Genomic DNA, 14324 nt, shown 5'->3' on the forward strand with positions numbered 1-14324 from the left:
AGTCGCTCGCAGCCCTGAAAATTCACAGCACAACCCACAACAGTCTTGGATGACCTGACCAACTTCTCACCAACTCCCGCAGAACACAACGAAGAGGGACCCGCGAAGCGGGTCCGGCGAGGAGTAGAGCTTCAGAGGGAACAGCGCGCAGGTTAGCAGCAGCATACAAACGATAGCAGGGGTCCAGTCCCAGAAGGAAAGCAGCAATGATGTCCCACGCAGGTTGGAAAATCCAGAGTTTATAGCGGCGTCGGTGGGGGCGTGTCAGTCAGGGAGAGCAGCCCAGGTGTCTCGGGTCTGGCTAACAGGGACTCCTGGGAGATGGAGTCCCTGTACCAGTCGCTCGCAGCCCTGAAAATTCACAGCACAACCCACAACAGTCTTGGATGACCTGACCCACTTCTCACCAACTCCCGCAGAACACAACGAAGCGGGACCCGCGAAGCGGGTCCGGCGAGGAGTAGAGCTTCAGAGGGAACAGCGCGCAGGTTAGCAGCAGCACACAAATGATAGCAGGGGTCCAGTCCCAGAAGGAAAGCAGCAATGATGTCCCACGCAGGTTTGAAAATCCAGAGTTTATAGCGGCGTCGGTGGGGGCGTGTCAGTCAGGGAGAGCGGCCCCGGTGTCTCGGGTCTGGCTAACAGGGACTCCTGGGAGATGGAGTCCCTGTACCAGTCGCTTGCAGCCCTGAACATTCACAGCACAACCCACAAAAGTCTTGGATGACCTGACCCACTTCTCACCAACTCCCGCAGAACACAACGAAGCGGAACCCGCGAAGCGGGTCCGGCGAGGAGTAGAGCTTCAGAGGGAACAGCGCGCAGGTTAGCAGCAGCACACAAATGATAGCAGGGGTCCAGTCCCAGAAGGAAAGCAGCAATGATGTCCCACGCAGGTTTGAAAATCCAGAGTTTATAGCGGCGTCGGTGGGGGCGTGTCAGTCAGGGAGAGCGGCCCCGGTGTCTCGGGTCTGGCTAACAGGGACTCCTGGGAGATGGAGTCCCTGTACCAGTCGCTCGCAGCCCTGAACATTCACAGCACAACCCACAACAGTCTTGGATGACCTGACCCACTCCTCACCAACTCCCGCAGAACACAACGAAGCGGGACCCGCGAAGCGGGTCCGGCGAGGAGTAGAGCTTCAGAGGGAACAGCGCGCAGGTTAGCAGCAGCACACAAACGATAGCAGGGGTCCAGTCCCAGAAGGAAAGCAGCAATGATGTCCCACGCAGGTTTGAAAATCCAGAGTTTATAGCGGCGTCGGTGGGGGCGTGTCAGTCAGGGAGAGCGGCCCAGGTGTCTCGGGTCTGGCTAACAGGGACTCCTGGGCGATGGAGTCCCTGTACCAGTCGCTCGCAGCCCTGAAATTTCACAGCACAACCCACAACAGTCTTGGATGACCTGACCTACTTCTCACCAACTCCCGCAGAACACAACGAAGCGGGACCCGCGAAGCAGATCCGGCGAGGAGTAGAGCTTCAGAGGGAACAGCGCGCAGGTTAGCAGCAGCACACAAACGATAGCAGGGGTCCAGTCCCAGAAGGAAAGCAGCTATGATGTCCCACGCAGGTTTGAAAATCCAGAGTTTATAGCGGCGTCGGTGGGGGCGTGTCAGTCAGGGAGAGCGGCCCAGGTGTCTCGGGTCTGGCTAACAGGGACTCCTGGGAGATGGAGTCCCTGTACCAGTCGCTTGCAGCCCTGAAAATTCACAGCACAACCCACAACAGTCTTGGATGACCTGACCCACTTCTCACCAACTCCCGCAGAACACAACGAAGCGGAACCCGCGAAGCGGGTCCGGCGAGGAGTAGAGCTTCAGAGGGAACAGCGCGCAGGTTTGCAGCAGCACACAAATGATAGCAAGGGTCCAGTCCCAGAAGGAAAGCAGCAATGATGTCCCACACAGGTTTGAAAATCCAGAGTTTATAGCGGCGTCGGTGGGGGCGTGTCAGTCAGGGAGAGCGGCCCCGGTGTCTCGGGTCTGGCTAACAGGGACTCCTGGGAGATGGAGTCCCTGTACCAGTCGCTTGCAGCCCTGAACATTCACAGCACAACCCACAAAAGTCTTGGATGACCTGACCCACTTCTCACCAACTCCCGCAGAACACAACGAAGCGGAACCCGCGAAGCGGGTCCGGCGAGGAGTAGAGCTTCAGAGGGAACAGCGCGCAGCTTAGCAGCAGCACACAAATGATAGCAGGGGTCCAGTCCCAGAAGGAAAGCAGCAATGATGTCCCACGCAGGTTTGAAAATCCAGAGTTTATAGCGGCGTCGGTGGGGGCGTGTCAGTCAGGGAGAGCGGCCCCGGTGTCTCGGGTCTGGCTAACAGGGACTCCTGGGAGATGGAGTCCCTGTACCAGTCGCTCGCAGCCCTGAACATTCACACCACAACCCACAACAGTCTTGGATGACCTGACCCACTCCTCACCAACTCCCGCAGAACACAACGAAGCGGGACCCGCGAAGCGGGTCCGGCGAGGAGTAGAGCTTCAGAGGGAAGAGCGCGCAGGTTAGCAGCAGCACACAAACGATAGCAGGGGTCCAGTCCCAGAAGGAAAGCAGCAATGATGTCCCACGCAGGTTTGAAAATCCAGAGTTTATAGCGGCGTCGGTGGGGGCGTGTCAGTCAGGGAGAGCGGCCCAGGTGTCTCGGGTCTGGCTAACAGGGACTCCTGGGAGATGGAGTCCCTGTACCAGTCGCTCGCAGCCCTGAAATTTCACAGCACAACCCACAACAGTCTTGGATGACCTGACCTACTTCTCACCAACTCCCGCAGAACACAACGAAGCGGGACCCGCGAAGCAGATCCGGCGAGGAGTAGAGCTTCAGAGGGAACAGCGCGCAGGTTAGCAGCAGCACACAAACGATAGCAGGGGTCCAGTCCCAGAAGGAAAGCAGCTATGATGTCCCACGCAGGTTTGAAAATCCAGAGTTTATAGCGGCGTCGGTGGGGGCGTGTCAGTCAGGGAGAGCGGCCCAGGTGTCTCGGGTCTGGCTAACAGGGACTCCTGGGAGATGGAGTCCCTGTACCAGTCGCTTGCAGCCCTGAAAATTCACAGCACAACCCACAACAGTCTTGGATGACCTGACCCACTTCTCACCAACTCCCGCAGAACACAACGAAGCGGAACCCGCGAAGCGGGTCCGGCGAGGAGTAGAGCTTCAGAGGGAACAGCGCGCAGGTTTGCAGCAGCACACAAATGATAGCAGGGGTCCAGTCCCAGAAGGAAAGCAGCAATGATGTCCCACGCAGGTTTGAAAATCCAGAGTTTATAGCGGCGTCGGTGGGGGCGTGTCAGTCAGGGAGAGCGGCCCCGGTGTCTCGGGTCTGGCTAACAGGGACTCCTGGGAGATGGAGTCCCTGTACCAGTCGCTCGCAGCCCTGAACATTCACAGCACAACCCACAACAGTCTTGGATGACCTGACCCACTCCTCACCAACTCCCGCAGAACACAACGAAGCGGGACCAGCGAAGCGGGTCCGGCGAGGAGTAGAGCTTCAGAGGGAACAGCGCGCAGGTTAGCAGCAGCACACAAACGATAGCAGGGGTCCAGTCCCAGAAGGAAAGCAGCAATGATGTCCCACGCAGGTTTGAAAATCCAGAGTTTTTAGCGGCGTCGGTGGGGGCGTGTCAGTCAGGGAGAGCAGCCCAGGTATCTCGGGTCTGGCTAACAGGGACTCCTGGGAGATGTAGTCCCTGTACCAGTCGCTCGCAGCCCTGAAAATTCACAGCACAACCCACAACAGTCTTGGATGACCTGACCAACTTCTCACCAACTCCCGCAGAACACAACGAAGTGGGACCCGCGAAGTGGGTCCGGCGAGGAGTAGAGCTTCAGAGGGAACAGCGCGCAGGTTAGCAGCAGCATACAAACGATAGCAGGGGTCCAGTCCCAGAAGGAAAGCAGCAATGATGTCCCACGCAGGTTGGAAAATCCAGATTTTATAGCGGCGTCGGTGGGGGCGTGTCAGTCAGGGAGAGCAGCCCAGGTGTCTCGGGTCTGGCTAACAGGGACTCCTGGGAGATGGAGTCCCTGTACCAGTCGCTCGCAGCCCTGAAAATTCACAGCACAACCCACAACAGTCTTGGATGACCTGACCCACTTCTCACCAACTCCCGCAGAACACAACGAAGCGGAACCCGCGAAGCGGGTCCGGCGAGGAGTAGAGCTTCAGAGGGAACAGTGCGCAGGTTAGCAGCAGCACACAAATGATAGCAGGGGTCCAGTCCCAGAAGGAAAGCAGCAATGATGTCCCACGCAGGTTTGAAAATCCAGAGTTTATAGCGGCGTCGGTGGGGGCGTGTCAGTCAGGGAGAGCGGCCCCGGTGTCTCGGGTCTGGCTAACAGGGACTCCTGGGAGATGGAGTCCCTGTACCAGTCGCTCGCAGCCCTGAACATTCACAGCACAACCCACAACAGTCTTGGATGACCTGACCCACTCCTCACCAACTCCCGCAGAACACAACGAAGCGGGACCCGCGAAGCGGGTCCGGCGAGGAGTAGAGCTTCAGAGGGAACAGCGCGCAGGTTAGCAGCAGCACACAAACGATAGCAGGGGTCCAGTCCCAGAAGGAAAGCAGCAATGATGTCCCACGCAGGTTTGAAAATCCAGAGTTTTTAGCGGCGTCGGTGGGGGCGTGTCAGTCAGGGAGAGCAGCCCAGGTATTTTGGGTCTGGCTAACAGGGACTCCTGGGAGATGTAGTCCCTGTACCAGTCGCTCGCAGCCCTGAAAATTCACAGCACAACCCACAACAGTCTTGGATGACCTGACCAACTTCTCACCAACTCCCGCAGAACACAACGAAGTGGGACCCGCGAAGAGGGTCCGGCGAGGAGTAGAGCTTCAGAGGGAACAGCGCGCAGGTTAGCAGCAGCATACAAACGATAGCAGGGGTCCAGTCCCAGAAGGAAAGCAGCAATGATGTCCCCGCAGGTTGGAAAACCCAGAGTTTATAGCGGCGTCGGTGGGGGCGTGTCAGTCAGGGAGAGCGGCCCAGGTGTCTCGGGTCTGGCTAACAGGGACTCCTGGGAGATGGAGTCCCTGTACCAGTCGCTCGCAGCCCTGAAATTTCACAGCACAACCCACAACAGTCTTGGATGACCTGACCTACTTCTCACCAACTCCCGCAGAACACAACGAAGCGGGACCCGCGAAGCAGATCCGGCGAGGAGTAGAGCTTCAGAGGGAACAGCGCGCAGGTTAGCAGCAGCACACAAACGATAGCAGGGGTCCAGTCCCAGAAGGAAAGCAGCTATGATGTCCCACGCAGGTTTGAAAATCCAGAGTTTATAGCGGCGTCGGTGGGGGCGTGTCAGTCAGGGAGAGCGGCCCAGGTGTCTCGGGTCTGGCTAACAGGGACTCCTGGGAGATGGAGTCCCTGTACCAGTCGCTTGCAGCCCTGAAAATTCACAGCACAACCCACAACAGTCTTGGATGACCTGACCCACTTCTCACCAACTCCCGCAGAACACAACGAAGCGGAACCCGCGAAGCGGGTCCGGCGAGGAGTAGAGCTTCAGAGGGAACAGCGCGCAGGTTAGCAGCAGCACACAAATGATAGCAGGGGTCCAGTCCCAGAAGGAAAGCAGCAATGATGTCCCATGCAGGTTTGAAAATCCAGAGTTTATAGCGGCGTCGGTGGGGGCGTGTCAGTCAGGGAGAGCGGCCCCGGTGTCTCGGGTCTGGCTAACAGGGACTCCTGGGAGATGGAGTCCCTGTACCAGTCGCTCGCAGCCCTGAACATTCACAGCACAACCCACAACAGTCTTGGATGACCTGACCCACTCCTCACCAACTCCCGCAGAATACAACGAAGCGGGACCCGCGAAGCGGGTCCGGCGAGGAGTAGAGCTTCAGAGGGAACAGCGCGCAGGTTAGCAGCAGCACACAAACGATAGCAGGGGTCCAGTCCCAGAAGGAAAGCAGCAATGATGTCCCACGCAGGTTTGAAAATCCAGAGTTTTTAGCGGCGTCGGTGGGGGCGTGTCAGTCAGGGAGAGCAGCCCAGGTATCTCGGGTCTGGCTAACAGGGACTCCTGGGAGATGTAGTCCCTCTACCAGTCGCTCGCAGCCCTGAAAATTCACAGCACAACCCACAACAGTCTTGGATGACCTGACCAACTTCTCACCAACTCCCGCAGAACACAACGAAGTGGGACCCGCGAAGAGAGTCCGGCGAGGAGTAGAGCTTCAGAGGGAACAGCGCGCAGGTTAGCAGCAGCATACAAACGATAGCAGGGGTCCAGTCCCAGAAGGAAAGCAGCAATGATGTCCCCGCAGGTTGGAAAACCCAGAGTTTATAGCGGCGTCGGTGGGGGCGTGTCAGTCAGGGAGAGCGGCCCAGGTGTCTCGGGTCTGGCTAACAGGGACTCCTGGGAGATGGAGTCCCTGTACCAGTCGCTCGCAGCCCTGAAATTTCACAGCACAACCCACAACAGTCTTGGATGACCTGACCTACTTCTCACCAACTCCCGCAGAACACAACGAAGCGGGACCCGCGAAGCAGATCCGGCGAGGAGTAGAGCTTCAGAGGGAACAGCGTGCAGGTTAGCAGCAGCACACAAACGATAGCAGGGGTCCAGTCCCAGAAGGAAAGCAGCTATGATGTCCCACGCAGGTTTGAAAATCCAGAGTTTATAGCGGCGTCGGTGGGGGCGTGTCAGTCAGGGAGAGCGGCCCAGGTGTCTCGGGTCTGGCTAACAGGGACTCCTGGGAGATGGAGTCCCTGTACCAGTCGCTTGCAGCCCTGAAAATTCACAGCACAACCCACAACAGTCTTGGATGACCTGACCCACTTCTCACCAACTCCCGCAGAACACAACGAAGCAGAACCCGCGAAGCGGGTCCGGCGAGGAGTAGAGCTTCAGAGGGAACAGCGCGCTGGTTAGCAGCAGCACACAAATGATAGCAGGGGTCCAGTCCCAGAAGGAAAGCAGCAATGATGTCCCACGCAGGTTTGAAAATCCAGAGTTTATAGCGGCGTCGGTGGGGGCGTGTCAGTCAGGGAGAGCGGCCCCGGTGTCTCGGGTCTGGCTAACAGGGACTCCTGGGAGATGGAGTCCCTGTACCAGTCGCTCGCAGCCCTGAACATTCACAGCACAACCCACAACAGTCTTGGATGACCTGACCCACTCCTCACCAACTCCCGCAGAACACAACGAAGCGGGACCCGCGAAGCGGGTCCGGCGAGGAGTAGAGCTTCAGAGGGAACAGCGCGCAGGTTAGCAGCAGCACACAAACGATAGCAGGGGTCCAGTCCCAGAAGGAAAGCAGCAATGATGTCCCACGCAGGTTTGAAAATCCAGAGTTTTTAGCGGCGTCGGTGGGGGCGTGTCAGTCAGGGAGAGCAGCCCAGGTATCTCGGGTCTGGCTAACAGGGACTCCTGGGAGATGTAGTCCCTGTACCAGTCGCTCGCAGCCCTGAAAATTCACAGCACAACCCACAACAGTCTTGGATGACCTGACCAACTTCTCACCAACTCCCGCAGAACACAACGAAGTGGGACCCGCGAAGAGGGTCCGGCGAGGAGTAGAGCTTCAGAGGGAACAGCGCGCAGGTTAGCAGCAGCATACAGACGATAGCAGGGGTCCAGTCCCAGAAGGAAAGCAGCAATGATGTCCCACGCAGGTTGGAAAATCCAGATTTTATAGCGGCGTCGGTGGGGGCGTGTCAGTCAGGGAGAGCAGCCCAGGTGTCTCGGGTCTGGCTAACAGGGACTCCTGGGAGATGGAGTCCCTGTACCAGTCGCTCGCAGCCCTGAAAATTCACGGCACAACCCACAACAGTCTTGTATGACCTGACCCACTTCTCACCAACTCCGCAGAACACAACGAAGCGGGACCCGTGAAGCGGGTCCGGCGAGGAGTAGAGCTTCAGAGGGAACAGCGCGCAGGTTAGCAGCAGCACAGAAACGATAGCAGGGGTCCAGTCCCAGAAGGAAAGCAGCAATGATGTCCCATGCAGGTTTGAAAATCCAGAGTTTATAGCGGCGTCGGTGGGGGCGTGTCAGTCAGGGAGAGCGGCCCAGGTGTCTTGGGTCTGGCTAACAGGGACTCCTGGGAGATGGAGTCCCTGTACCTGTCGCTCACAGCCCTGAAAATTCACAGCACAACCCACAACAGTCTTGGATGACCTGACCCACTTCTCACCAACTCCCGCAGAACACAACGAAGCGGGACCCGCGAAGCGTGTCCGGCGAGGAGTACAGCTTCAGAGGGAACAGCGCGCAGGTTAGCAGCAGCACACAAACGATAGCAGGGGTCCAGTCCCAGAAGGAAAGCAGCAATGATGTCTGTTAGACTTGGGCCTTAGGGCAGGTTCACCCCTAATCTTTTTTGCCTTTATTTGTGACCCTGTGTAGTGATTTTTGGGTCTTGGCGCACTTTTTCCCTGTGTCCCAGAGTGAAAGTGCGTGCGTGTAGTATGCCTGGCCTGCTCTCCCATAGGAATGCATGGGGAATGTGTGTGCCCTGGTAGTTCCTGATGTGTGGGGAGTGCAGGCTCGAGTTTAGTATGTATGAACTCGTGAGAGTGAATGCTGCGCAATGGTATGTGCGGCTTGTGTGTGTCTAGAAGGGACGTGCTACTTCTGGACATTGATGTATGTGTGCAGTGAGGATAGTGGAGCGTGATTGGCTGGAGCTGGCTGGCATGCCAGGCTCCAGGAAGTCTGGATGGGTCTGCCCGGTGGTGAGTGAGAGATCAGCATGAGTGATGTGTGGGAGGAGTAGATCTGTGTCCTGGATGGGCTGGGTTTTCCCCACACAATGCTGGCTCCGCCCCCCTGTGGTTTGTCTAATGACCCAAGCCTCCCCAGTGAATGAAAGGGGTGGTTGGGCCATCAAGGGTACTCCCAAGCCAGCTGCAACTGGTTTCCCCCCACCCTGCACCTCCTAACAAAGGATTTCTCTGTATAAATATGGGGCTGTGTCCCCACAGAAGTTGTTCTACTTGTGGATCCTTGCCAGAGGGGGCTGTTGCTGCTGCTGGGGCCAAGAGGACCGCCACTTGGCTTGTCTCCCTGCCTGGAGACCCAGTGTGCTGGCTCTGGCCCTGCCCTGCCCCCCTGTCTGCCTCCAGACCTTGCTGGAGCTTTGCTGTGCTGGGGGAGCGCTCTCCCTTGTCCCCAGCGCTGGGAGCGCTTCGTTTTGCTTTTAGCGCTAAGAGCGCTTTATTTCCCCCTAAGCGCTGGGTGCGCTTTATTTTGATTATAGCGCTGTGGAGCGCTTTTTGCCGCTTTTTGGCATAGCGAGTGCCTACCTCGCTTTACCTTTATTTTGAAGGCCGGTGCCACCCGGCATTGCCCCGTGGTCTGTATTTATTTTCGAGCCGGTGCCACCCGGCATTGCCCAGGACATCACCGCCGCAGCCCGGGCGCACTGGAAGCTGCCGGGCCGCCGCGCTGCCTGCAGCGACCCGGAAGTCCCGCCTCCTGACCCCCAGGGCCGCGCTGCCATTGGCGGCCCCGGCGGAAGTCAGGCGGCGTGTGGAGGAGACAAGGCCAGGCAGGAGACGAACGAGGCAGCCGGTCGTGTCCCCGAGGCTCCCCGAGTGGAGAGAGGAGCCCCGGGACGAGAGGAGCCCCGCCCGCCCTGAGACAGCCGGTGAGTGAGGCAGAAGGGAGGGGCGCCGGGACACATTGTCGGTGTCCGCCCCCTCTCCCCCCGGTAGCGCGATCTCGCGCCCATTGAGAGAGTGAAGCCACGAGGGCTTCAAAGCGGCATACCCTTGGTTTTCTGAGCGGCCCCGGTTGGCAGAGGGCCGCTCCAACGTGGGCAGCATTTCTTTATTTTGAGAGCCACGAGGCTCTGAGGGGCCATTCTGTTCTTTGAGCCCGAGAGGCTCCACCCGCCCGCATTGGTTCTTTTCGAGCCCCGAGAGGCTCCAGAGCCCACAGTTGTTCTTCGAGCCCAGCGAGGCTCATCGCCCTCATTGATTGCGAGCCAGAGAGGCTCTAGGGGCATTTTAATTGTTTTAGAGCGCAGAAGCTCTACATTGCCCATTTGCTTTGCGAGCCACAGAGGCTCTAGGGGGACACAGGCAGTTAGTTGGTTGTAGCCCCGAGGCTCCCACGCTGTGTCTCCCCACCTGTGTTCTTGAGCCCACGCGGCTCCAACGTTTGCCTACTTCATATTCACAACTGTCCAGCACTTAGTGGACAGTTGCCACGTTTAGGCCCTGACATTTGGACACAGAGACAGTCACAGGTGGTGACTTGTGAGTTGGCGCCATTGTTATTGTTCTGCACCTCTGGATGTGTTTTTATGCGTCATGTGCCTTACACCTCTGAATGTATTGTTGATGCATCATGTGTTTTATTTCCCTACACCGCTGAATGTTAATGTATCATGTGTTTTGTTCTTACACCCCTACAGGTATTATGATATGTAGGTGGTTGTTTTCTCCCTAGTACAGGTGGTGCTAGTGAGGTCCTGTTACCAGTGATTACTGGTTGTGTGCTCTATTTTTATATTGTGTGCTACACTGATTTTTCTTTCTACAAGTGCTAAGTTCTAAAAGTGCTGATACCCCTGACAGTGGTCCAAGTGGCCCTGTCCTGTGCAATATCCCTTGTAAATTCCGCCCGTGCCTGTTGGCACAGTGTAACAAGATGTGTGTTTTATCTGATGTATATTTATTATAATACAAAGGCTATTTTTACATAACCTTGTGTGGAGTTTCCTTTGTGGTGGGCCTTTGGTTGTTGTTGCTGGGGTGCGTGCGCAAATACTTAACCTACATCGCCTCCAAGTTTAGCCTTGCTGCTCGCGCCACGTTACCTAGAGGGCGAGTAGGGGTTATCTTGGTGTGTAACTCCCTTGCCCTGACTTTAGAAATGGTGATCCCTGACTGACCTCGACGCGAGTCTTGGCCGGCCAGGGTCCCGTTTCTAACATTGGTGGCTAGCGGTGCGGATTGGACTTGCGTTTGCGTTGTACCACAGTGGCGACAGGCCACACTTCAAAACTCTGCAATTTTAGATAACCACATTTTGGGATTATTGTTTTTTAGGGAAGTTCAGTTTTGCTTCTCCTGAAAGGTGTCATTTGTATTTTGTCCAGTACCTTGTTCCCCGCCCTGCTCCCAGAGTTTGGTACCTGTGTCGCTAGTGGTCAGGTTGAGATAATCAGGGGTGGTAGAAACTGCCTTACCAGTCCGAGGGGAGGGTTGTGTGTGAATGAGTGGTGTGTTACACTGGACAGTGGAGTGCAAGTTCTCTGAGATAGGAATCTTGCTGAATTGTGTTAATTGTGTACTCCTGTGTAAACTCAGACCCCCAGGTTCCCTGTGTCAAACTCTTCTTGAGAACGTCCGCCAAAATGGAGCCTGTTTTTGATCTCTGTTGTCTTTTTAGGTACAGTAGGTCAGAGCTGGTCAGATTCTGTGAAGAGGGAGGCATGGAGGTGAGTGAGTCGGATACTCAGTCCCAGCTTAGGGACAGCCTGATCCAATGGCAAAAGGGTCAGTGGGATCTTGAGTACAGTGAGAGAGAGAGGGCCCGGGCCGCACGTCATGAGGATGGTGAGTCTGTTGGGAGCCCTGAAGAATGTGAGTGGTATGATGATGACAGTGGATGGATGTCAGCAGATAGTGAGGACCCCATAGATAGGGAGTCCCTTGCTGAGTCCAGTGTCAGTACCAGCGCCCCATCCCTTGCCCTGTCCCCAGAGGAGTGGTTGGATAGGAGGGAAGAGAAGGCCTTGTTCAGGGAGAGTAGGTTCTCCCCTGAGTGTAATTGTAATTGTCTGGATTCCCCAGGGAGGGTGGAGTCCAGTGGTGGCAGCTTTTTAAATATTTGTGTAGACAGTCCCACTCTCAGTTCCCCGAGTATGGTTCCTGTTTCCCCAGAGGAGGAGAATAGGTTGAGGTTTAGGAACCTTAGGAAACCGTCTCATCAGTCTTGGGTAGACTTTGAGGATGACTGTTGTGGAGCCCTGTGTGATTGGGTACGGGAGCCCACGAAATGTGATTGGGACATATTGTTCGATATGTTTATCAGAGAGCAGTTGCTCAGTTGTTGTGTGCCAGAGTTGCGCCAGCACCTGTTGAAGTTTGGATCGTTTATTGCATGTGAGCTTGCAAAGGAAGCAGACCAATGGGACAGTGCGAGAGGTTCTTTTGAGTCACTAGTGAGTGATTCCAACAATAGTGGGTCAGGTGTCTTCCAGCCCAGTGTGGTGGAGGAGGGTGAGAGTAGCCCAGCTAGGTCCTTGGTTAGTGAGAAGGGTGTAGGGGCTGACTGCCTGTCTCAGTGGAGCGGGAGTGAGTGTGTGACCGAGAGTCCCCAGATGCCCGAAGCCCTGTCACAGAGCCTGGATGGTTTCTTTAGGGAACACCAGGAAAGGAACCTAGACTTGCCTGTTAGTTCCCTTGAGGGAGATCTCCTAGTGTGTAGAGAACCTGGAGCATCTGTAAGCGGAGCTTCTATGGTCCTAGAAGCTGGCAGTACCGCTCCAGGAGGGAGAGTACAGAAGTCCAGTGAAAGGAGTGATTGGGGGATAGGATGTGAGTCCCCAGAAGTCCTGGAGTGCCAGGCATTGGTTCCACCAAAGGTTGTAGACCGGAGGTTGGAAGGCCAGGTTCAGGATCCGCCTGACCTGAAGGGTGGGACTACTGTAATCAGTGTCCTAACCAGTTCTTTCTCCAGAGGTACCGCCCCGGTTGGGAGGGAGCAGGACTCTGGAAGGGGGTGCAGAGGGTGGGAGAGCCCACCTCTGACCCCAGTACCACCTGAGGGGTTAAACCCTAGGTTGGGAGAATGTTGTTTAGAGGGTACCTCTCGCAGGAGGAGGAGGAACCCTAGGAGAAGAGGTAAGGGGAGGAGAGCCTTCCCTGAGACTCCTGGTCCGCCTGAGGTTGTAGACCCTAGGCTGGAGAACCAGTGGCAGTCTAGCCCTGTCTTGCAGACAGGAAGAGTGGAGCATGGCTATTATGTGCCAGGGGTTACTACCCCCCACTTTGTGAGTAGGCAGGATCCAGTGGTACCTGGATGGCCTAGGGCCTGGTCCTCGCCGAGGGCAGCTGGAGAGTATCAGTGGGGTACCCCAGTTAGTCCCTACAGTAGTTTTAGAAGGAACCCTAGGGGTTCACCGTGGCGTAAAACAGGAGGGTGTCCCTGCAGTTGTGGGCCCGCGTCCTTGTTTTATCGCCCCAAGCAGGGAAGCCCATCACGGTGGTGATCGGTCTGCCCTGCGTTTTGGCTGGAAGGGGGTCGTGTTAGACTTGGGCCTTAGGGCAGGTTCACCCCTAATCTTTTTTGCCTTTATTTGTGACCCTGTGTAGTGATTTTTGGGTCTTGGCGCACTTTTTCCCTGTGTCCCAGAGTGAAAGTGCGTGCGTGTAGTATGCCTGGCCTGCTCTCCCATAGGAATGCATGGGGAATGTGTGTGCCCTGGTAGTTCCTGATGTGTGGGGAGTGCAGGCTCGAGTTTAGTATGTATGAACTCGTGAGAGTGAATGCTGCGCAATGGTATGTGCGGCTTGTGTGTGTCTAGAAGGGACGTGCTACTTCTGGACATTGATGTATGTGTGCAGTGAGGATAGTGGAGCGTGATTGGCTGGAGCTGGCTGGCATGCCAGGCTCCAGGAAGTCTGGATGGGTCTGCCCGGTGGTGAGTGAGAGATCAGCATGAGTGATGTGTGGGAGGAGTAGATCTGTGTCCTGGATGGGCTGGGTTTTCCCCACACAATGCTGGCTCCGCCCCCCTGTGGTTTGTCTAATGACCCAAGCCTCCCCAGTGAATGAAAGGGGTGGTTGGGCCATCAAGGGTACTCCCAAGCCAGCTGCAACTGGTTTCCCCCCACCCTGCACCTCCTAACAAAGGATTTCTCTGTATAAATATGGGGCTGTGTCCCCACAGAAGTTGTTCTACTTGTGGATCCTTGCCAGAGGGGGCTGTTGCTGCTGCTGGGGCCAAGAGGACCGCCACTTGGCTTGTCTCCCTGCCTGGAGACCCAGTGTGCTGGCTCTGGCCCTGCCCTGCCCCCCTGTCTGCCTCCAGACCTTGCTGGAGCTTTGCTGTGCTGGGGGAGCGCTCTCCCTTGTCCCCAGCGCTGGGAGCGCTTCGTTTTGCTTTTAGCGCTAAGAGCGCTTTATTTCCCCCTAAGCGCTGGGTGCGCTTTATTTTGATTATAGCGCTGTGGAGCGCTTTTTGCCGCTTTTTGGCATAGCGAGTGCCTACCTCGCTTTACCTTTATTTTGAAGGCCGGTGCCACCCGGCATTGCCCCGTGGTCTGTATTTATTTTCGAGCCGGTGCCACCCGGCATTGCCCAGGACATCACCGCCGCAGCCCGGGCGCACTGGAAGCTGCCGGGCC

Source organism: Lissotriton helveticus, chromosome 8 (assembly GCF_964261635.1).
Source record: "Lissotriton helveticus chromosome 8, aLisHel1.1, whole genome shotgun sequence".
Lineage (NCBI taxonomy): Eukaryota > Metazoa > Chordata > Amphibia > Caudata > Salamandridae > Lissotriton > Lissotriton helveticus.